The sequence below is a fragment of the Pleurodeles waltl genome, chromosome 8 (genome assembly GCF_031143425.1).
Source record: "Pleurodeles waltl isolate 20211129_DDA chromosome 8, aPleWal1.hap1.20221129, whole genome shotgun sequence".
Taxonomy (NCBI): Eukaryota; Metazoa; Chordata; class Amphibia; order Caudata; family Salamandridae; genus Pleurodeles; species Pleurodeles waltl.
In genome coordinates, this window is record NC_090447.1 from 1438297410 (window position 1) to 1438321060 (window position 23651).

The 23651-nt window shown below is 47.7% G+C and overlaps 1 pseudogene; it reads right to left on the reverse strand.

Moving 5' to 3' along the window:
* Positions 1 to 23222: 23222 nt before the first annotated feature.
* LOC138252196 (5S ribosomal RNA) lies at positions 23223 to 23331 on the reverse strand (annotated as a pseudogene).
* Between the last annotated feature and the right edge of the window lie 320 nt (positions 23332 to 23651).

Here is a 23651-nt window from a genome sequence, read left to right on the forward strand (position 1 = left end):
GCACGTATGAGATGACGTAATTCATGCATTATGTTGATATGCTGTTGTTTAACCTTTTGCATTGCTGAGTTTAATCCTGAAAACTTATATTTAAGGTGCTTGTAAATATTGTTTATTTGCAATGTATTGCTGCAGGCTTTCAGAGTGTGTCAGGGTGTGGTCCCTTTCCAGGGTCTTCTAGAAGCTTTCCCTGCAGCATGCCTGGGTGTGGTTGTGGGCTGGGCCAAGACTCTATAAAAGGGAGCCAGCCCAGCTCCACATGCTCACTATTCAGAGGTCCCGGTGCAGAGCAGCAGCAACTTCCTGAGCTCCTGTTCCGGAGGCCTACTTTGATCTTCCAGGCCTCGCCCTTTCACTTGGCTGGGTCATTCTTGATCAGGGCGGTAAGATGGATGTCGGGCTGGGCCCCCGACTCCGTTATCAATGACGCTCGAGTTCTTGGGCCTAATCTTTGCATGATAAGCGATTGGACTCTAGTGCGTGTGAATGTGCGCTTGGGCTTTTCATGGCATTTACATGTGCATTTTCGAATCGGCAAGACACGCAATTCTTTTCTCATGCTTAATGCATGTTATTCATTGTGCGCTACCATTTCTTGGCAGTTACATGGTGGCATTCGAATCGGCAAGACGCGCGATTCGCTTTTCGTGCTTTAACCCTTGATATTCAGTGTGCGCTCCCTTTTCTTGGCAGTTACATGGTGGCATTCGAATTGGCAAGACGCACAATTCGCTTTTTGTGTTTACCCCTTGGTATTCATTGTGCGCAACCATTTTCTGTTATTTACAAGGTTGCTTTCGAATTGGCAAGACGCGCGATTCTTTACTCGTGTACAAATCACGATATTCATTGTGCGCAACAATTTTATGACATTTACAAGGTTGCATTTGAATCGGCAAGACGCGCGATTCGCTTTTCGTGTTTAACCCTTGGTATTCATTGTGCGCAACCATTTTCTGTTATTGACAAGGTTGCTTTCGAATCGTCAAGACGCGCAATTCTTTACTCGTGTACAAATCACAATATTCATTGTGCGCAATCATTTTCTGTTATTTACAAGGTTGCATTCAAATCGGCAAGACGCGCAATTCTTTACTCGTTTTCAAATCACGATATTCATTGTGCGCAACCATTTTCTGACATTTACAAGGTTGCATTCAAATTGGCAAGACGCGCAATTCTTTACTCACGTACAAATCTAGATATTCATTGCGCGCAACCCTTTTCCAGCACTTACAAGGGTGCATTCAAATCGGCAAGACGCCCGATTTGTTTCCTGTGCTTAATTAATGTTACTCATTGTGCGTGCTATCATTTCTTGGCATGGCCTTCGAATCAGCAAGGTGCTCGATTCCTTTTCCTGTGCTTAATTCATGTTACCCATTGTGCGGTACTATTTCATGACATTTACGAAACTCTCTTGTGGAAATCTGCGATGTGCGCAAATTGTGTTCTGGCATTCTAAAGATCTAATGTGATAGAATTCTGGATGTTATAATTAATGTGCATGTAGGGTGTCTAGCACAGTTCCTATTATTTTCCAAGGAATGTTTTTGGAGAGTCTTATCCTCATGTAACGAGGCCATGTTTGTTCTGGGACATTGTTCTGGAAAGTTCTAGTATTCCTAGAACAGTATGTTCTCAATTCATGAAAATTCCATATGAAACATTGTACTACCCATTTTTTTATTCTTTTCCAGGTACCTAGATTTAGTAAGGTCTACTTAGAGTATAGTTCTAGACCATTCATGTTTCCTTAGTTTTAGGTACTATTTCATGTTCCGAGTATCACTGAACTCTAGACTTAACAGTGTGTTATTTTAAGTTCTGAGTATGACTGAACTCTCTAGATTCAAAAGGGTACTATTTCATGTTCCGAGTATCATTGAACTCTAGACTTAACAGTGTGTTATTTCATGTTCCGAGTATCACTGAACTCTCTAGATTCAAAAGAGTGTTATTTCATGTTCCGAGTATCACTGAACTCTAGACTCAACAGTGTTATTTCATGTTCCGAGTATCATTGAACTCTAGACTTAACAGTGTGTTATTTCATGTTCCGAGTATCACTGAACTCCCTCTAGATTCAAAAGAGTATTATTTCATGTTCCGAGTATCACTGAACTCTAGACTCAAAAGAGTGTTATTTCATGTTCCGAGTGTCATAGAACTCAGGAATTAATAGAGTATTATTTCATGTTCCAAGTATCATTGAACCCTAGATCCAACTGAGAATCTTTATGAATCTAAATGTGTTTTTGAACCTGTTGTTGTGTTGTTTAATCTTTTGCTTCCCACAGGTCTCCTTCCCAGTAGTCCCCTTCGTAATCCCCTCTTCCCCTCTTGAACTCTCTTAGCCTCTGTGATTCATCTATCAGAGTCTTGGAGCTGTTCAGTGGTGGACGTGTTGGGAGCGTGCGCAGACCCCGAGGATCTGGTGACTCTGACAAATACTTACAATGTTATGCAACAAAGTCTCCAAATACCTGGCTGGATCTCCTGTGGCTTGCAGAGCTGGCTTATAACAACTTTCACCACTCTTCAATAAACTCAACGCCTTTCTATGGTTTATATGGGCGTCATCCGCACATTTTGCCAGCTACGCTACCTGCATCTACTCAAACCACTCCAGCAGTCATGGACATGTTAACACACATGAAAAAGGTACATTCACAATTGCAAACAAATCTACACCAAGCAAAGACAAAATATAAAATGCAATATGACAAAAAACACCAGCCTGGTCCTCAGTATAACAAAAATAGAGTTTGGTTATCCACGAAAAACTTTGTATTCAAAAACAAAAATATGTTTCATCCAAAATTCATAGGGCCCTATGAAGTTCTGCGACAAGTGAACCCTGTAACATATAAACTAAAATTGCCATTGTCCTTGAAAATTCATCTGGTGTTTCACACTTCACTTCTTAAACCTGCTTCGCCCTCAAGTGTCACACAACCTGCTCCTCTATTAGTCCAAGGTCATTGGGAGTATGAGGTGCGATCTATCTTAGACCCTAGATATCGTGGGTCTTCCCTTTGGTACTTAGTGTCCTGGAAGGGATACGGACCGGAAAATGACTCATGGGAACCTGCAAGGCATGTCCATGCACCACGTTTGGTGCGACGCTTTCATTTCCTCCATCCTGAAAGCCGTGCCCTGGACCGCACTTGGGAGAGGGGTGTAATGTCAGGAATAAGGCTGTGCACGGTCCAGGTCCCGCCTGAAACTCCGCTGCGCGTATTTGCGGCGCTTCATGCGCACCACTTGTCACCCCCTCTTGTTCTAGAAGTGGTCATCAGTGTCGCCTGCCCTGTATTAAAGCTCATGTAGCTGCAGGGTCAGAACATTGGTGGACAAGAGGCACTTATCAGTGCTATTCTATGAATCAACTACAATTCCCAGGTTTCTAGAGGCAGTGGCCATCTTGGGGTGTGGCAGGCCTATAAAGCCCAGCCACACCCAAGCACATTGCTCACTATTTTGAAGACTTCGATGCAGTCAGACCTCGTGGGGGTTCCTCTGAGGAAGAGCAGCTTTCCTGTATGGCAGATTGACAGCAACTCGGAGTATCCTTGTTTCCATGGTGAATTCAGATACGAGTAGGTTGTACTCGTAGCGGTAAGGTTTTGATGAGCCCAATCTTGAAGGGAGTTGTTACTTCCAAAAGTAAGGCGCCACTTAGCACAACGAGCAAAGGGCTTTCAGTCCAAAGAGTAAAACGCTCCTGGCACGACGATAAAAGCGCTTCAGGCCAAATGTGCAAAGCGGCCTTGGCGCGACGATAAAAGCGCTTCGGACCACATGGATAAAGTGCCCCTTAGCACAATGAGCAAAGCACTTCAGGTCACACGAGTAAAGCGACCTTGGCATGACGGTCAAAGTGCTTCATGCCGCATGAGTAAAGCGCCCCCTTAGCACAACGAGCAAAGCGCTTCAGGTAACAAGAGTAAAGCGCACGTGGAGAAGTGTGGCTCAATGGTTAGAGCGGCAGACCCTGATGCAGAATTCTGGCCCGGGACCAGGGTTCAATTCCCGCTTCGGCGGGTCTTGGACTCAATTTCCTCGGACCTGATAATTCTCGCATCGGTGCCTAATCTAATTCATGGGTCCCACTCTGTAACTCTGGGCAATAGCTTGCTTAATCTCCACAACGGCCCCAACAGCGCTGGGATGTCTGGCTTCACCTTGGAGGTTGCCCAGGAGTGGGCACCTCACAGGGAAAAGCCAGGAGGGGTTCCACAGCGGTATGCGTACAGCGCCTTGAGACCCTAACGGGTGAGTAGTGCGCTATACAAGTACGAAGTTTACAGTTTGGTACGACAATCAAAGCATTTCAGGCCACATGTGTAAAGCGGTCTTGGCATGAGGATCAAAACGCTTCAGTCCACACAAGTAAATCGCCCCCTTAGCACAATGAACAAAGCGCTTCAAGTCACAAGAGTAAAGCGCCCTTGGCACGACAATCAAAGCGTTTCAGGCTACATGAGTAAAGCGGTCTTGGCACAAGGATCAAAGTGCTTAGAGTCACAAAAGTAAAGCGCCCTTGGCACGACAATCAAAGCATTTCAGGCTGCATGAGTAAAGCGGTCTTGGCACAAGGATCAAAGTGATTCAGGCCACATGAGTAAAGCACCCCTTAGCATAACGAGCGTAGCGCTTCAGACAAAGCAAGTAAAAGCGCTCTCTGGTATAATGAACAAAGCGCTTCATGTAAGATGATCAAAGTGCTTCATGAACAATAAACAAGGTGCTTCTGCCCAACGAACAAAGCGCTTCAAGTTCAATGAGTAAAACTTTCAGGCCTTAGTAGTAAATGTGAAAACGTTTTGGAGATAAGCAAATTATAGTTTCATTGTTTTTTGGGAAGCATAATATGTGAGATACATATTTAAGTCTTTGAGAATTTCTAGGCTGAGGTCAAACGTTTATGTTATGAATGCATAATTGTTACATGATTGATATTCAGAGTATGACCATAGTCCAAAGATCTTGCCATCTCTAGGTTCAGATGTTGCAGTTTGTTCTTGTTCCATGATTTAAAGAAGGGGCTTTGCCCAATTCACAAAGGGTCTCAATCTGATATCACGGAGACGCCTTTAATCAAGAGTCTATTGGTGAGGTTATACTGTTATTAAAGAGTAAATGTATATTTGTTCTAACTGTTTCTTTTCAGATCTCTCTCCCTGCAGTTCCCTACCCTAATTCCATTCCCCCCACCTGGCTTCATCATAACTCTGTGCTCTGATAGCTTTCTGAGTTGGTGACACCGGGAGGTGGGCCTTTTGTTCAACAGCATGCAGATCCTGAGGAAAGGGCACTGTGACAGTATGCTAACACTTTAGCAGCAGTTAAATAACATCTTAATACTCTATCTGAAGATATAGGCCCTCATTATGACACTGGTGGTAAATCCCGCTTACGGCGTTAACGGCCGCCAACTTACCGCTGCGCTGGCGAATATCCGTTCACCATATTATGACACACACACATCAATCCGACAGAATACAGCCACATACACCAATACGCCAGACCAAAGGTCAGTGATAAAGTGGTGGTCCCAAAACCCACACCGTTACGCCAAAAGAACAACGCCCATCACATTATGACCCACGAATCACCAAGGCGGACATTCAACGGCGGTGAACCAATGGAGGTACATACCGGTGCGCTCAGAATGGACACCCACATACAAAACAACACTACATTGGCCAATACTAAAGACACACACCTGACACTCATGCACACACCACACGCACACACACACACACCACTAAAAAACACATACCCACATTACCCACAACCCCTTACATACAACAATTGCCACCAAGAGACTGAGAAGGAGAGCACAGAGACAACTGGAGACACACACCACATACACCCATACATCCCTCACGCACTCCACATCACACACCCCACCACATTACCCAACACACCCTCACCAAAACACATCACACAACAACCACAAAGGCACCCCCGTTTCACTGATGAGGAGTTAAGGGCCATGGTGGAGGAAATTGTCAAGGTAGACCCACAGCTCTTTGGAGCACAGGTGCAGCAAATATCTATAGCAAGTAAGATGGAGCTATGGTGGAGAATCGTGGACAGGGTCAACTCCGTGGGACAGCACCCAAGAACAAGGGATGACATCAGGAAGAGGTGGAACGTCTTATGGGGGAAGGTACGTTCCATAGCAGCAAGACAACAGCTCACCATACAGAGGACTGGCAGTGGACTCCCACCTCCTCCCCCACAACTCACAGCATGGGAGGAGCAGGTACTGGCAATACTGCATCCTGAGGGACTCGTCGGAGTTGGCGGAGGACTGGACACTGGTAAGTCAACTTTCAACAGTTATCACCCTCCATACCTGCATGCCATCACACACCCTCATGCTCACTCCCATCACTCCACCACATCCAACACACTCCACCAACACATCTCACTAATCCCAATGCCAGGCCCTGCATGCTGTACCAATGCATGGACACCCCTCCAAGCTCTGCCTGGACACTCATCACTAAAGCATGCACAGCATAGGGAAACTAACATAACCACAATACACTAACATACACAAGCAAAATCTGGCAGGGTAACAACAACCATAAAGGGGAAGCTATAGAAGAACAGATGTCATACACTTGAAGCATAATCCATCATTTACATCCCCACAGGTACCCCAGCCAATGTCCCTGGAGAGGAGGTGCCACCACTATCCAGTCCCCCAACAGAAGAGGCCCCCAGTGATGACAGTAACTCTGGATTTCTGGGTCTGGATGACCTACCTGGCCCATCAGGGACCACTGGACAGCCGGTCACCCAAGCCCACTCACAGACCACCACAGAGCCTCCCCCATCAGGAACCAACACAACATCACCCAACCAGGTTAGCAACGCATCTGTCCCCAGGACAAGTCAATCAGCAGTGTGCCCACCTGTACAGGGACCCCAGGCCACACCTCGCACACAAGACAATCAGGGACTTGGAGTCAGTGGCAGTGGGCACACTGTTCAGGGGACAGAGGCACAGGCCAACAGGGACACTAGGAGGACTGCTGTGCGCCAGGGGCAGGACAGGAGCAGGGAACCGACTCTCCAGATCCTGGGAGCCTACCAACATTCCCAGGACACGATGGGCCAGATCCTAGACAACATGCAGAAGAACAGGCGGCTGCAGGAGGGACAGTATCAGGAGATCAGGGAGGACTTGCAGGCCATTAACAACACCCTGATCTCCATAACAGGGGTGCTGGCAGACATGGCCAACATCATGAGGGAGGCAACAGCACACCAGTGGGCCCCTACCACTAGCCAGTCATCTTAACAGCCCTCCACTTCCGCTGCCGCTAGTGGCCAGGAATCCCTTCCACAGGACTCACTGGCCACCAGCACTCCTCCCCTTGCAGAAGGTGAACCACCCCACAAATGTTCCCTGCGACCCAGACAGTAGCCAGAGACACTTGCCAAGACCACTGCCAGGAAATTAGACTCTCCTGATTGTCCCTCTTGTGTCCCACTCTGTCACCTTGTCTACCTTGAACTGCCTTTGCTCCCCCTCCTCTGTCCCCATTCACACTGCACTTGTGCTACAAACAGACTCGAACAATACCCTGGACTTTCCTCCATCATCACCCCATTCCATTGCACTTTCCCCCCTATATTTTAGTGCAACAATAAAAACCCTTGGATAAAACTCGACTACTAGTATTTCATTGTTAGAAATGGGGTCTGTGGTTGGCAGTCAGGTTACCCCCTGTCCAAGCAAGGTCCCCCACCCTAGTCAGGGTAAAAGAGAATCACCCTCAGCTAACCCCTGCTTACCCCCTTGGTAGCTTGGCACGAGCAGTTGACAACTTCAGAGTGCTACATGTTAAGTATTTGTACCAACACACACAGTAACTTAATGAAAACACTACAAAATGACACAACTCCGGTTTAGAAAATAGAAAATATTTATCTAAACAAAACAAAACCAAAACAACAAAAATCCACCATACACAACTTAAGTTATCACAAAAAATGCAAAAAGAGTCTTCATGTAATTTTAGACACACACTACCGCTGTGAGCATGAAAATGAACCTTGAGCGCGTCAAAAATAACCCTGCACGGGTGAGTATGCGTCAAAAAGGGCTTGCGATGCGTCGATTTCACTCACGAGCGAGACCTTGCATCATTCCTCCTTTAGTCGGGTCGGCGTGAGTCATTTCTTCTCTCCGTAGGAGAATGATGCATCAATCCAGTCAGCACTCTCAGGTCTGGGCAGGCCTTTCGTTGTTTTTACATGCCCAGCGGTGTTTGTGTTGGTAATCCAGCCGCACGATGATCCGAAAACCAAGCAGCGTGGGTTTGCGATCTCACCAACCTCCATCAGCGATGCTGTGTGTCGTTTCTCTAGCCCCGGGCGTCGATCTTCAGGGCGCGCTACATGCAAGCGTTGATTTTTCAGCCGCAGATCGGAGTTGCGCCGATCTTTTCCCCGCACAGCATTTTGTGTGTGGATTTCTTACTCTTGAGCTGCCAACTTCTCCTTTCAGGCTCCCAGGAACTGGATGGGCACCACTTGGCAGAGTAGGAGTCTCTCCAGAGACTCCAGGTGCTGGCAGAGAGAAGTCTTTGCTGTCCCTGAGACTTCAAATAACAGGAGGCAAGCTCTAAATGAAGCCCTTGGAGATGTTCACAAGAAGGAAGGCAACACAAAGTCCAGTCTTTGTGCTCTAGCACAGGCAGAAGCAGCAACTGCAGGAGGGCTCCACAAAGCACAGTCACAGGCAGGGCAGCTCTTCTTCCTCAGCTCTTCTGCTCTTCTCCAGGCAGAGGCTCCTCTTGGTTTCCAGAAGTGTTCTAAAGTCTGTGGTTTTGGGTGCCCTTCTTATACCCATTTTCTCCTTTGGAGTAGGCTTACTTCAAAGCAAAGTCTCTCTTGATTGTGAAATCCTGCCTTGCCCAGGCCAGACCCCAGACCCTCACCAGGGGGTTGGAGACTGCATTTTGTGAGGGCTGGCACAGCACTTTCAGGTGTGAGTGACCACTCTTCCCCTCCCTCCTAGCACAGATGGCTCATCTGGAAATGCAGGCTACACCCCAGCTCCCTTTGTGTCACTGTCTAGTGAGAGGTGCAACCAGCCCAACTTCCAAACTGACCCAGACAGGGAATCCACAAACAGGCAGAGTCACAGAAATGGTTTAAGCAAGAAAATGCTCACTTGCTAAAGTGGCATTTTCAAACACACAATCTTAAAATCAACTTTACTAAAAGATGTATTGTTAAATTGTGAGCTCAGAGACCACAAACTCCACATGTCCATCCGCTCCCAAAGGGAATCTACACTTTAATCATATTTAAAGGTAGCCCCCATGTGAACCTATGAGAGGGACAGGCCTTGCACCAGTGAAAAACGGCTATATGTCCTACCTCAACCATACACTGCACCATGCCCTTGGGGCTACCTAGGGAATACCTTAGCGGTGTCTTACATGTAAGAAAAGGGAAGGTTTAGGCCTGGCAAGTGGGTACACTTGCCAAGTCGAATTTACAATTAAAACTGTACACACAGACACTGCAGTGGCAGGTCTGAGACATGATTTCAGAGCTACTTATGTGGGTGGCACAACCAGTGCTGCAGGCCCACTAGTAGCATTTGGTTTACAGGCCCTGGGCACCTCTAGTGCACTGTACTAGGGACTTACTAGTAAATCAAATATGCCAATCATGGATGAACCAATTACATACACATTTGTATAGGAGCACTTCCACTTTAGCACTGGTTAGCAGTGGTAAAGTGCCCAGAGTAACAAAAACTTCAAAAACAGAGTCCAATACACTTCAACAACCTGGGAAACAGAGGCAAAAGGTTAAGGGAGACCACGCCAAGGATGAAAAGTCTAACATCCATGTATTGCAAATTTGTATTGATTGAAACAGCTACAACCATCGCAAATGAACTGTACATAGAATGAGCGTAGAATGAATGACCTGTTGCTGGCTGTTGTGATCCCATCAGGACAATGTTTTCATATCACCAACATCTGTAAAATGAATATCCATAGGTAACAGTAAGCAGGGGAAAGACATGGGTAATGCCAGTTTGCTAATGCCACACAGAATACACCAATAGTCATTGAAATGTGAAGTTGCACTGTCTCACCTGTGTGTTATTTGAAGTACTGACGCATCACCAATGTTCTGTTGTCCACATCCTCATCCTCTGCCTCCTCATCCTCACTGTCCTCAGGGTCCACTGCTGCCACAGGGGCATCTCCAGTCTCCTCCTCCTACAGAAAAGGTACATGGCATCTGAGGGCCAGGCTGTGCAACATGCAGCATACCACTACTGTCTGGCAGACCTTCTCGGGTGAGTAGCACAGGAATCCACCTGTCAGATGGAGGCACCTGAACCTGGCCTTCAGGAGGCCAAAGGTCCTCTCAATGATCCTTCTGGTTCACCCTTTGCCTCATTATAACGTTCTTCTGCCCTTGTCCTGGCATTCCTCACAGGGGTCAGCAGCCATGATAGGTTTGGGTAACCAGACTCACCTGCAAATATTGAGGTACAATATTTAGCCACACAGTATTCTATATGCCAACAGCATAGGCATACACCAACATATACTGAGTGGGAACCAATGCTCACCTATTAGCCTCATCCTGTGCCTCTGTAGTTGGGCCATCACATTTGGGATACTGCTATTCCTTAGGGCAAAGGCATCATGCACCTACCCAGGATACTTAACATTGACATGGGAGATGTACTGGTCCACCAGACACACCATCTGCACACTCATGGAGTGGAAACTCCTGCGATTCAGTTTGCCAGAGGGGACAAATGCAATATGTGTTTCGTCAATCGCCCCAATTATATTGGGGATATGTCCCATTACATAAAACCCTGCCTTCACAGTGGCCAAATCCTCCACTTGGGGGGAAAGGAATGTAGCTGCACATGTGTTTTATAAGGGCAGACAAGACTCTTGCCAGCACTATTGAAAACATTGGCTGTGACATTCCTGCTGCCAGGCCCACTGTCACTTGGAAAGAAGGAGTTGCCAGGAAATGGAGCACTGATAGAACTTGCACAAGAGAGGGATCCCAGTGGGATGACGGATAGCTGAGATCAGGTCAGGTTCCAAATGGGCACACAGCTCTGTGATTGTGGCCCTGTCCAGTCTATAGGTGAGTATAATGTGCCTGTCCTCCAGTGTAGCCAAGTCCACCAGGGGTCTGTACACAGGGGTATGTCTCCATCTCCTACTCATCTGCAGCGGTAGGTATCTAAGGGACACAGGAGTGAGTAGGCTGTCACATTTTGAACAACTATACCACAACAGCAGTCCACATTGTGTAATCATGTTTGGGGACAGTGTAATTTAAAAGTATGTGCCTGTATATCCTGTGACGCGTGAATAATCGATAGGCATGTTCACCCCCCCTGAAATGGCAACCACCTGTCCTGTGTGGAGGGACAAGTGGAAGGGAGGTAATTCCCCCGACATTGGGCGCCATAGCGGTAGGCGGTCTGGAACCTTCCGTGGCCTTTGTGACCGGGGAAAGGGTCCCAGCCTTCACTTCTGAGGAGTTGCAGCGACTGGTGGATGGGGTCCTACCCCAGTACTGACTGCTGTATGGGCCTCCAGATCAACAGGTGAGTACACTGTGGGCACTATGCATGTGGCATGAATGCATGGAGTTGTGTGTGAAGGCATTGTGTAAGGGAGGGTGGGTGGATGTCTTCTTTGCGGTGTACATGTTGTGCACTGGGCTATGTGTGTGCCAATGGTGATGCAAATGGGCATGGTGGGCCATTTGTGTGACAGGCTGGACTGTTTGTCTAATGGTGTACTCCTGTACTGCCTCTGCAGGTCAGCGGCCATCAAAAGAAGGAGCACCCACTGTCAGAAACGGTGGGAGGACCTGACACGTTGGGCACGGAAGACCGCAGACGCCCTGCTGGGGATGGCCTCCCAATGAGGAAGGGGTGCCTGTCGAACCCTGACCCCCTCGATGGCCTACATACTGGCAGTGGTCTACCCTGAGCTGGATGGGCGTTTGAGGGTATCACAGCAGCCACAAGGGGGTGAGTACAGTGGCTATCATTACAACTTAAGGCTGGTGGGGTAGAATCTGGGTGGTGGTTGTGTGTCCTTGGGTGCCCCTAAGCCAGGCCAGACATAGCAACGTAGGTAATATGGTGGCTAAGGGTTTGAATGGAAGAAACTGTTTACCTAGTTGTTAGTATTAACTTCTGGGCAGGGCTGCATGGGTCCCAGGTGTGCTGCAGTTGGCGGCGTGTGCCCCTCCCTGTGCCTTGGTGACTAGCCATTTCACTGGTAGTGCAATGCATAGGGCGTAGGCATGTTCCCTGTGTTTGAGGGTGCTGTGTATGCCAACGGTGGTGTTGGTGCAGTCATTGACCCAGTGTATCCTTTGTCTCTCTCCCCCCTTTGTTGTTTGGCATCCTCTCCTTATGTGCATTAGCATCATCTGACAGAGGAGCAAAGGCACTGGTGACAGAGGGAGCTGCATCCCACAGGACCCTGGAGGCAGAGTCCACCGACTCTAAGGGGACCAGTGGGATGGAGGGCGAGGGGAGCCCCACGGCGGAGACTGGAGGGGACAACACAGACTTTCATACCTCCTCCGATGGAAGCTCCCTGGTGGTGACGGACACCTCTGTGACCACCCCAGCTGCAGGTACAGCCCCCACCCCCTGTACCAGCACCTCCCTCCCAGTAGCCCCTCAGTGAGTTACCCATGCCCACATACCCAGGAGGGTGGGCATCTCCTTCGCCCCAGGCACCTCTTGCCCTTTCCCTGTGAGCCCTGCTGCCCTGAGTGAGGATGCTATTGACCTCCTGAGATCCATCTCTTTAGGGCAATCAACCATTGTGAATGCCATCCAGGGGCTGGCAGCCCAGATGCAGCAATGTAATGCATTCTTGGAGGGTATTCACAGTGGATTGGTGGCCCAGCAGAGATCGATTCAGGCTCTGGCCTCCTCTCTGATGGCAGCCATTGTCCCAGTTTCTACCGTCCCCCCTCCAACTTCCATTTCCCAGTCCCATTATCCTCAACCCCAACCCATCCCAAGCACACAGACAGACGAGCATGCACACAAGACAACACACAAGAGTGGCACAGGCAAACACAAACACCATACTTCATCCCACAGGCACTCACACAAACAACATTCAGTTGCAGACACGACAGCATCCACTGTCTCCACTGTCTCCCCTCCTCCTCCTCTTCTTCCACCTCCCACCCAGTTACGTCCACACTCACACCTGCATGTACTGCATCAATATCCACTACCAGCATTATCACCACACGAAGCAAAACACCCACATCACTGGCAGACACCTCGACAACATCCATGCACGCTTCCCCTGTGGCCTCTCCCACCGTGTATGTCCATCCCCCTCCTAAAGGACACAAACGCAAGCACTCAGACACCCAACATCAATCCAATTCACAACAGCAGACAGCCCATGCACCTGCACTCAAATCCAGCAGACATACACCTCCGACGACCACTCCCTCATCCTTCACTCCCATTACTCCTCACTCTTCCCACCCAAATGTCCCTAAAAAGCTTTTCCTTTCCACGATTGACCTCTTCCCTACCACTCCCCACGTCCTGCACATATGGGCAGGGTAGCAAGGACACCGCCCAGCACCTCAGCCAAACAGTCCATGGGGACGGTGGTAGCACCACCTACTCGTGGTGGTAGGGATACCAAAACAACAACAGTGAAGGAGAAGGAGGCAGCACAACCTGTGATGAAAGGGAAGAGTCCAGCACCAGCTGTGAGGAAGGGGAAGGAGCCTGCACCAGGTGGGAAGAAGGGGAAGGAGCCTGCACCAGCTGGGAAGAAGAGGAATGAGCCTGCAGCTGCTGGGAAGAAGGGGAAAGTGCCTGCACCTCCAGGCAGAGAGGGGAAGAGCCCATCCATCCCTGCCAGGAATAGTAAGGGATCCCCAACCCATGCCCAGGAGGAGAACAGGCACGCTATGCCAGCAGAATCCGTCAGGCAAACAACACCACCACCAGCGGCTGCCACAGGGCCCCCACCGCCAGCCTTGGATGTGCTGCCATCACAGAGTGCAGGGGCTGCCCAGGAGCCTCACACAACCACCACCAGCATGAAGCCATCACAAAGTTCAGGGGCTGCCCAGGAGCCTCCCCCAACCACCACCAGCATGCAGCCATCACCTCCGGCGGACGCCATGTAGTCCACCCTCCAGGGGCCACTGTGTGGACTGCTCCCTCCAGAACCAGTGGGCAAGACACCCACTCGAGAGACTGTCGGCTTGCACTCCCCAGGACAAAGAAATGGGCATGTTGCCCCCTCCAGAACCAGTGGGGAAGACACCCACTCGAGAGACTGTGACCTTGCACTCTCCAGGACAAAGAGCACAGGGCATGTTGCTACCTCCAGAACCAGTGGGGAAGACACCCACTCGAGAGACTGTGGCCCTGCACTCCCCAGGACAAAGCAATGGGCATGTTGCCCCCTCCAGAACCAGTGGGCTTGTTCTCGCATCCGGCTGAGGTGCCTCCTCTCCTCCTGAGGTGCCTGCCTATTTGAAAACTGATGCCCCTGCAGTGTTCTATCTAGATTGGGCCAGGATTCGAGTTGGGCCTTGGTCAGTGCCCTGTGGCCATGTGGGCCCTTTGAACTTTGAACTGGGCAGTGTCCCTTTTTTATACAAGTGTACATATCTGTTTCATGGCCACATCGGATTATTAATTTTGATGTTGAACAGATCACAATCACTTTTGTAAATTCCTGTTGTCCTTGCATTATTCTGCAGATTTTCGGGGTCAAATTTGTTTTGTAATGCAGCTGGTTGTGTGTGTGTGTGGTGTGTGTTGTGCATGTGTGTGTCACTCTTGTTTTCCTCCCACCCTCCCTTGTGTGCTAGGCGGGTGTACTCACCGTTGTCGTCTTTGTTGGCATTCGTGTTCCAGGTGGAGCATAACATAGAAGATCATCGGGAAAACTTGCAGTTCGGGTTCCATGGTGACGTGGTTCTTCCCTGTGTCTCCAATGGTGAGTCCTTTCACTTTTGTGCTCTGTTTCCGCCAGGCTTTTGTTGGCGTTGGTACCACCCCGGAAAAGGTGGTGGTGTGAAGGGTCTTAATAAGGTGGGCAGAACTTTGGCTTCCACCTGGCTGAGGGCAGCTACCACCGGGGTGGCTGTTGTTTCTGCTCTGGCGGTCGGTGTGGTACATTGGCTGTCTAGCGGAGATATCACCGCCATGGTCATAATTTGGCGGAACGTACTGCCAGCCTGCTGGCGGTATTACCGCCACTTTATCACCCACCGCCAGGGTGGTAATGAGGGCCATAGACTTTCACGACTTCTTGATAGGCCCAAAAAAGCCACGCCCTAAAAGATTCATCTATACCATATACAATGAGATCTAGAAGCAGCTGCCCGTTTAAGGCAGATAGATAAGGAAAATTTGGAAAAGGCTTTAGCTGTTGTCGATAATGGCATGAACACTCTGTCCAACAGAATATACTCTCTTAATAACATAGTGTCATCTGCGATTGACATCATTCAGAATGACCTGTCCTTTTTATACCATGGACAAAGTCAATTGCGTTCCATCATGCAGTTAGGTTGGGCACTACAGATTCTGAAAAATGGCCGCGTTCCATGGAAATACATAAACAGTAGTGACCTGTTTGCTTCATTTAATTTATCCAGGGAACCAAGGACAATGGCTAAAAGGGAAGCAAGTTTCACCATGCTTCATATAGAAAAGTTAGAAAAGTTGCCTTTCATGGTTGCAGAAAGTCCATCGACAGAATGGCTCATACATAGCATTATAAATCTGCCCATTTTCACCTTTTGTTTTTCGAAATGCTTGAAACATCTTGTTGTGGGCAGATATGAGTGGCTATGAGATAGCTATAAGAAGAGTGGGAGTTGCCCTTTGAATATAAATGTCTGACTGGTGAAACAGAGGTCTTTCTCAGCAGAAGCGAATGTGAGACTACTGTTAGTCATTCAGTGATTTGCAAACAGGTGTCCCTTCATGGCGGGAGTCACAAACTTGGCCAGTTCTTTGAAGGGTACTCCTGACCCTTTGATTTGTCCAGCATTTCATATACTTTCAAATGGAAGTTATGTGATCCTGAACGAACAAAGCTGCTGTGGTGAGACCAGGATTTGCCTACACAATTTCAGACTCTATGGCCTATATTTATACTCTGGTTGCACCGGATTTGCGTCATTTTTTAATACTCAAATCCGGTGCAAACTTAACTCCATTTTATATTTTGGCGCTACACATGTCTAGCGCCCACATTTTGGAGTTAGCAACATTTTTTGCCTGCGGAAAACTACTTTGTATCAATAAGATGCAAGGTAGGCGTTCCTGGGCAAAAAATGCCTCAAAGGCCCTAGCGCCTTATTTATCCTCCTGTGCAAAAAATCATGCACGGGAGGAGGAGGGCCTTAAATAATGGCGCTAGCCTGCTTAGCGCCATTATTTAATGCCTGGGTCTGGGCAGGCGTAAGGGGGACCTGAAGGCAGATTTCCATTGTCAAAGACCATGGAAATTGCCCACAGGTGCCCTTCCCTGTCCCCAGGGACACCCCCACCCACCCCTACCCACACCAGGAGGTCACCTACAGATGGGGGACCTATCCAAAGGTAAGTCCGGGTTCGTATATATTTTCTTTTCTCCAATGCCGCTCGGGACCCTGAGTTGGCACTTGCCCCAATGGGCATGCCCAGGGGACATTCGTATAGCCATTGGGGTGGTGGGCATAGCTCCTGTCTTTATTAAGACAGGAGCCATGGCCATGGGGCTTGTGCGCCAGAAAATGGCACTACACTGCTTAGAGGCAATTTGTTTGCCTCTAAACAGTGTAGCACTATCATTTGGCGCACAAACCCCGGTTCCCCCCTACTCCTCCCTGGTCCTGTTTGCGTCCTTTACAAGGGCCTTAGCGCCGGCTAGCGCCATTCCATAAATATGGCGCCCGGCCGGTGTCGTGGAATGCTAGCCGGCACTATACTTCGCAGGTTTGCGGCCAAAAGTATAAATCTGCCTCTACGATTGTAACGTGTTGCGGACATGTTTTATCCCCCCCCACACAAGAGATAATAGTAGCAGAAATGTAGCCTCACATTGATAATACTAATGTAAATTACGACAAGCTGAGCAGACTTACGGCGCTACTGTTCCAGATACAAGTTGCGTTGACATCGGCTAGAGAGACATATGCTCTCCAGATAGCTAGATCATCAGCCAAGATACAATCCCTATTAATTAACAGCTCCCCCAAGCACTTTGTAGAGCTGGTATTCAGAATATTCTTCACTTTGAGCACTTCAGGGATTGTGCACTTTTTTAAGGCTGTCGGGTCTGGATTTGTTTACGTTTTCCAGACTGTCTTCTGAGTCATTCCTTCAGCGAACTCTTCACTCTTTTCATGTGTTTGGCGGCTTTCCTGTGACTTTGGCATTGATCAGCAGGATACTGCTGCTGCTGTTCCTGATACGCAGTGGTTGTGCCTTCCCAGCTAAACGGCGTATTGGAGCTACTACCACCAGCCTAGCTGTGCTGTGATTGCATGGTACAGTTCTTTGGTGCTTTATTGCTGGAAGAATTGGGGCATGATTTGTCACTGTCATTCTGACCAGTCTTGTGGTGTGTGCAACCAGTATTTCATTTAAACTGGTGCCTCTACCTTAAGTGTGCCTTGCTGTTCCGCCAGTGCATCCTGTGGACAAAGAACTGCTGGTGTTCCCTATGAGGGTTCATTTACAGTCATGCCCCATGAGACTGAGGCTGGTTCACGAGGCCACTTACTAGCCTTGGTGGACTACCTGGTTCTTTAGGCACTTTGGATGGTGCTGCCCTTGTGTGTGATCCTGCACCTGACGCTGCTGCACACTACTGCTCCATGGATCTGTCTACCAATCCTGTCATCAATCTAACATCTGACAATGTGGTTCCCTTCCTGGATGCCCTTCCTTTTTATGGCTTCAAAGACATTCTTCAAGATCATGACTACTGTTAAATGAATTTGACCACTGGCTTATTCTAAAGTTTCAAAGTCTTACCAACATTGCCTTTAACTCTGATTGGCTGCGCTTGTCATGGTCGACATTTTGTCTCTTTGTATGTTTTAGCTATTGGTAACAAGTTTTTAATTAGATTTTAGTATGTGTAATTTTTTAGTCCAGTGCATTTTAGCTTGGGTTCATTCACCTTCTCTGGCTTTATCATTATGGGGTCATACTTGTTCCGGCAAAGGGGAGGGTGTAGTGGATCCTATTCAGTTTTAATGGGACTTTTAATGGGAGTTAGGAGTTTAGCTTAGCCTTCTGGCTTGCAGACATGTGCCCCTGTCACCAGTGACTTTGAACCTACTTAGCCTGCTTTGTTTTAGTGCATTTATTTAATTATTTCTTCAAAAATGGCTGCTATGTTTATAGTTAGGAAGATTTTTTAATTTCACGTTATCAGTGCCACTCTGTGAAGGCATCACTATCAGCGTCAAAGAAAAGTGATATACGTAGGTATTCACACCATGTACTTTTCCACTTACGTGTGACAGTAATATAATGTACCTTAATTGTTTATATAAGTGCCGCCCCAAGCATGCCTTCTTATCTATTGTTTGGAAATATACCTGTGTCAGGGGTCCTACAAGATCTGTACAAGTACATCTCGCTGAGACAGGGTTATCAGAGGGATTCCTACCAGATGCCATCAATGCTATCTATGCTACATGTCACCTTGATGCAGACCCAGCCTTCGTGTCCACACGCAGTCTGATCTAGAGACCTCATTCCAAGGTAACATGGGTTGGGAAGCTCTCTTTAGGTCAGAGATCAGGTTCATCATGCTAGGGCATTAGGGCCTATTTCACATTTCATGTTGTTGCAAGATGGTGGGGGTCTTTGTATTCATGACTCTCGTTTTTACAATTCTGTTTCTTGCATTGTTCATTATCCTAATCATTGTAGCCCATGCAATTTACAGTAGATTGCAGTCTTGTTAATAAAACCTTTTGAAAACTTTACTGCATCTCCTTCATTGCCTTTGTGTGAATGAGACTTGTTGCTCGTGTGAGAAAAGTCTTATCTCCGTTTAACCATGACTTCCCTGAGATGTCTCACTCTTGAATCCATGCGTAAAGGCTGCCACAAATCACTTCTTACTATGTGGGTTTTTGGTGAGGTACTGCTTGTGAGCTGGAAGGGTTGGGCCGACAGTTGTGACTTGTTGTAGGATTGTCCTAGTCGCCTACAATCAAAAGTGCTGTGATCCCCAAACCATCAGTCTTGCCTAGATCAAGAGTCCAACTATGACAGGGTCTGGTGTGGTCATTGAGGCTGTCGCTGACAACAGATGCAAGGATGCATCACGCAGTGATGGTTTCAAAGGAGGTTGCAGGCTATCGTGGAAATGTGGGTCTTTGTGAAGAGTCTAGTCCACGCAGCAGTAGCTATGTGTCAGTTCTGCTCTGGGTTGCGCAGCAGAGGGGATGCATCGGTTTCGCTGGATTCACAGAGGCTGGCAAGCACATTAGGCCCAAACGGTCCAGTATGGGGGTGACAACACTTGTCAGGGTAAACTCACAGCTAGCAGATTCTAGGTGCAAAGGCAAGGTGGTTGGAAGCTTGTTATGTCCCTGAGGCTTCAGATCAGGAGTCCAGCCAACTAGACCTTGGAGTCACTGTGGCGTTCTGGGCTGAAGAGATGCAGGTCCAGTCTTTCTCACCCAGGCAAAAGGGCAGCAGGTCAGCATAGCAGGGACGCAAATCATTCAGAGCAGCAGTTCAGCAGAGTGTCAGCCTTCTTAGTAGCACAGCAGTCCTTCCTGGCAGAGTATCCACTGGTCCAGAAGTGTACTGAAGAGTAGATGTCTAAGGTCCAATATTTATACCCACTTGTGCCTGTTAATTGGGGAGAAGCTTCTAGAGGCAGGCGTTTAAAGTGCCCAGGTGTCCTGCCTTATTGTCACTTGCTCCAGTAGTTATGAAGCCCCTTGTGTGGAGGCAGGACACCACCTATTCATATGTATCCTATGGGAGAGGTGGGCCTTGTAGTAGTGAAAAATGAATTTAGGAATTTTTCATTACCATGACATGAAAAAGTTAAAAGTACATGCCCTTTTTAAAAATACATTGCTCCCTGTCCTCTTGGCTGCCCTAGGGCCTACCCTAGGGGTGACCTATATGTATTAAAAAAGAAGCTATGGGGCTGACAAAATGATTATTTTGTCTAGTCGACATGGGAGTTTAAAACTGCACATACACAGCCTATAATGGCAGGAATGTTTACCGAACTCACTCCCAGCAGGGCAAGTCCTAAACCTATGTACATTACATTATGTTATTCTGGAGCTGGATGCAGTATGCCCGTGGTTCCCAATCTGTCGTTCGCGGACCCCCAGCGGTCCGTGCCACATTCCCAGTGGGTCCGCAGGCCTGGGCCTGAAGGAAGGCACTTCTCCAGCTGTGTCCTCTGACAAACAGGTGTGTGTCTTTATAGTTATTACTTCCTTTGTGAAACACTTTTAAAAGCACTGCAAAGTTCCTTCAAAAATAAAAGTGTCAAGATAACTCTAGTGATTAATGTACCTGCTGGAGAGAGATGGGAGTTTAGTGTAGTGGCAATTTTGACACAAAGGTAGCACAGATGGTTAATATGCCTGCTGCAAAAAATGTGTACCATGCAACTAACAGTATTTTATGAGCGTGGCTCAGTGGGATACTGCTTTTGTCACATAGAGCCTTTTACTACTGTGCAGTTCATAAGTTACAATTGTAATCTAGCACAGTGAGCTATGAACTGCCATTAAAGAGCTGCATGCAAACTGCAACGCACAAATTAGAAAGTTGTTTTCCCCAGTCTTTTATTTTCCTTATGTTGCTAAAATGTTTGCTTGCATAGAAATACATTCTTAAAACCACTGTTTTTAGGTCGAGCATTAGCGTTTGGCCTGCTGTATACTAAAGTATACAATAGAGTGAGTTCCAGCGTTTTGATTTGTTAGTTGCAGTGCCCTTCAAAAATCCTTGCTTGCTAGTGGTCAGTTCTGCCTCTTTGTCCTGCCTATTTTCACTTTGGGAGCAGCACAAAGTACTGTGTAATTGCACTATGTCCTGTTTATCTCTTCTGTAAGGGACTTTTTTGGGGCATTTGCCTGTTTCACCTCAACAGTGTGGGTGCTTGTTCAGTCCCTCCTCCCCACCAGCTCCCTCTGTAAACATAAACCAACAGCAGAGGGGGGCTTTTCCAGGGCCAGCTCGCCCTCGCTCTCTTTATTTTCAGTCTGTGTGGCAAGAAAAGTCCACTCAGTAATTTACAATGCTAGGAGCTCTAACTCGAGCAAACAAGAGAGCATTGCATTCCAAATGCTTGTCATTTTTTTTTTATTGTTTCCTGCTCATTCAGCTGCTCATGTTCAGTTTCTTCACCCTTTGTGCACAGCGCATCTTCCACTTCAATTAATCTCCCTTTGCCATGACACCCCCACCCCATCCCCAGCTTTGTAAACACCTAACCGGACTTTTCTTGCTACACAAATGAAAAAAAACCTATGTAAAACCCAGCACGATCGCGCTGCATTTTTTTTCTTTTGATTTGTGTGGCAAGAAAAGTCCAGTTAGGAGTTTACAACGGTAATAGCTCTAACTCGGGGCAAATGCGTGACCCGTTGCATTGAAAATGCTTGTTAACTCCTCTATTTAAAATGCTCTTGGTTACGTCCGATTCTCTCATCTTCACACGCTGCAGCAGCCCCTCCCCAACCTAGCACGACTATCAGACGGCCCCTCTCACACTCTCAATTACAACCCTGACCTGACACAGCATGTGCTGCGCCTCCTTGGACCCCTCCTTAGGGCATGACAAGGACGAGTCACCAGGGGAGACGCTGCTTCTGAACAGCAACGTTCATTCTCCCCCCCAAAGGACGATTAGTTGCTGCTATGCAGGAGTTTTCTCTTCGTTATCCCACTAAGTGGCGACACCTCCATTCACTTTGGCTGGGAGAAATATCTCTTCTACACTACCTTAACAAATCCAGAAATAAACGGGAAGGCAAGACAATGACTCACCTCTTCTTGCACTTTTTTCACTTAATGGAGAGGCTCTGTCACTCTGTAAGTGCCATCTGCACCATATTCACCACGCCTTACAGGCAGAGGGTGGCCAGTCTTTTCTTTACTTTTGTCAAACCAGGATCCCACAGAAAGTATTTAGGAGTTGTTGGAAAAATCAGATCTTTCATCATGGAATCCTTTCTCAAACAACATGCAAAATAATACCCCTTCTTACAATACAAGTGAAACTGAAAGAGAAAGAGGTCTGTAGTTTAATGCTTAGGACGCAACAGTGAGTAATGTGCTCTCTGCTGAGATGTTTTCCTATGTTGAACAGGTTTTATTCTGCACACGCCATGCTCACCCATTCTTTCTGTGGTCGATAAATGGATCGTTGAGTTAATGACACCTGTTACAGTGCCATGAAATGCCGGAAAATGCTTTGGAATGCTTTTACAACAACTCAAATTGTACGCACCTTTCCTCTTTTTATTCCCTGTTTCTGGAATGCTCTGCTTCTGGACTCTGTTACACTAGTGTCTGCAACTCATTTCATTCTTCCAAACCGAATACATCATCATCCTTTTGTCACATTTCCGAAACGCTGTGCTGATATTTTCCATTTGGCTGACAACAGTGGGCTCAAGCACTATTTCTTGGGGGCTAAGGCTTATTCATGGCACAAGTCTTAAAGAAAATAAGTGGGGGTACTGACCAAGTTAGACACTATGCAAGTGACATCATGGCACATGACACCACGGCGTGTGAAATCGCACCTGGAATCACAGGTAGTGGCATCACAACCCATGACCTGACAGGAAATGACATCACAAGAAGTGAGATCTGGTCTTAAGACCTCACGCATATGCTTACTGCAAGAAAGCAAAGCCTTAGCTAGGGATCCCTTTGCCCATCGTGGAGCAAATGTTTTCTTCAGCTTGGGCAGAGTGTAAAGTGCGGAATAATTGTATGTTTTCCTTTGGAAAGTGTGTATTTTAGTGTTATTGTTGTTCTTTTTTATTTCTTTTTTTAAGACCGGAAAAAAAAGAGTGCAGGAAATAAAAAGTGGAAAATAAAATTAGCGAGGATGCTGTGTGATTGAGCTAAGACGTGCAGCACCTAGTGTCTGTGAGAGGCAAAATGCCTACAGCACCTGGTATTCCCAGGCGGTCTCCCATCCAAGTACTAACCAGGCCCGACCCTGCATAGTTTCCGGGATCGGGCGCATTCGGGGTGATATGACCATAGGCAGGAAAAGCTGAAATTTCAGCTCTCTCCTGCTCACCAAGCCCACCGCCCGGAGCCGGCTGCTGTTAATCGCACCTGCACAGGCTCCTCTTGGGAAGTCGGACATGCGCTCACTGGCGAAGGCCCAATTCCCCAACCCACATGGAACACCATTTTTAGGGTCGAGCCTGCATCGCATGTGCTTGCGCATGTGTTTCGCTTGCGAGACGCATTAGTAGTTAGAAAAGGGCTCGGAGCCCCACCCATGTCACATCAGTGTCTTTCTTTGGTTTGTGGGCTTGCCTTTCAAAATCCGCTTGCTTTCATTAGTGGAAGGCATGCA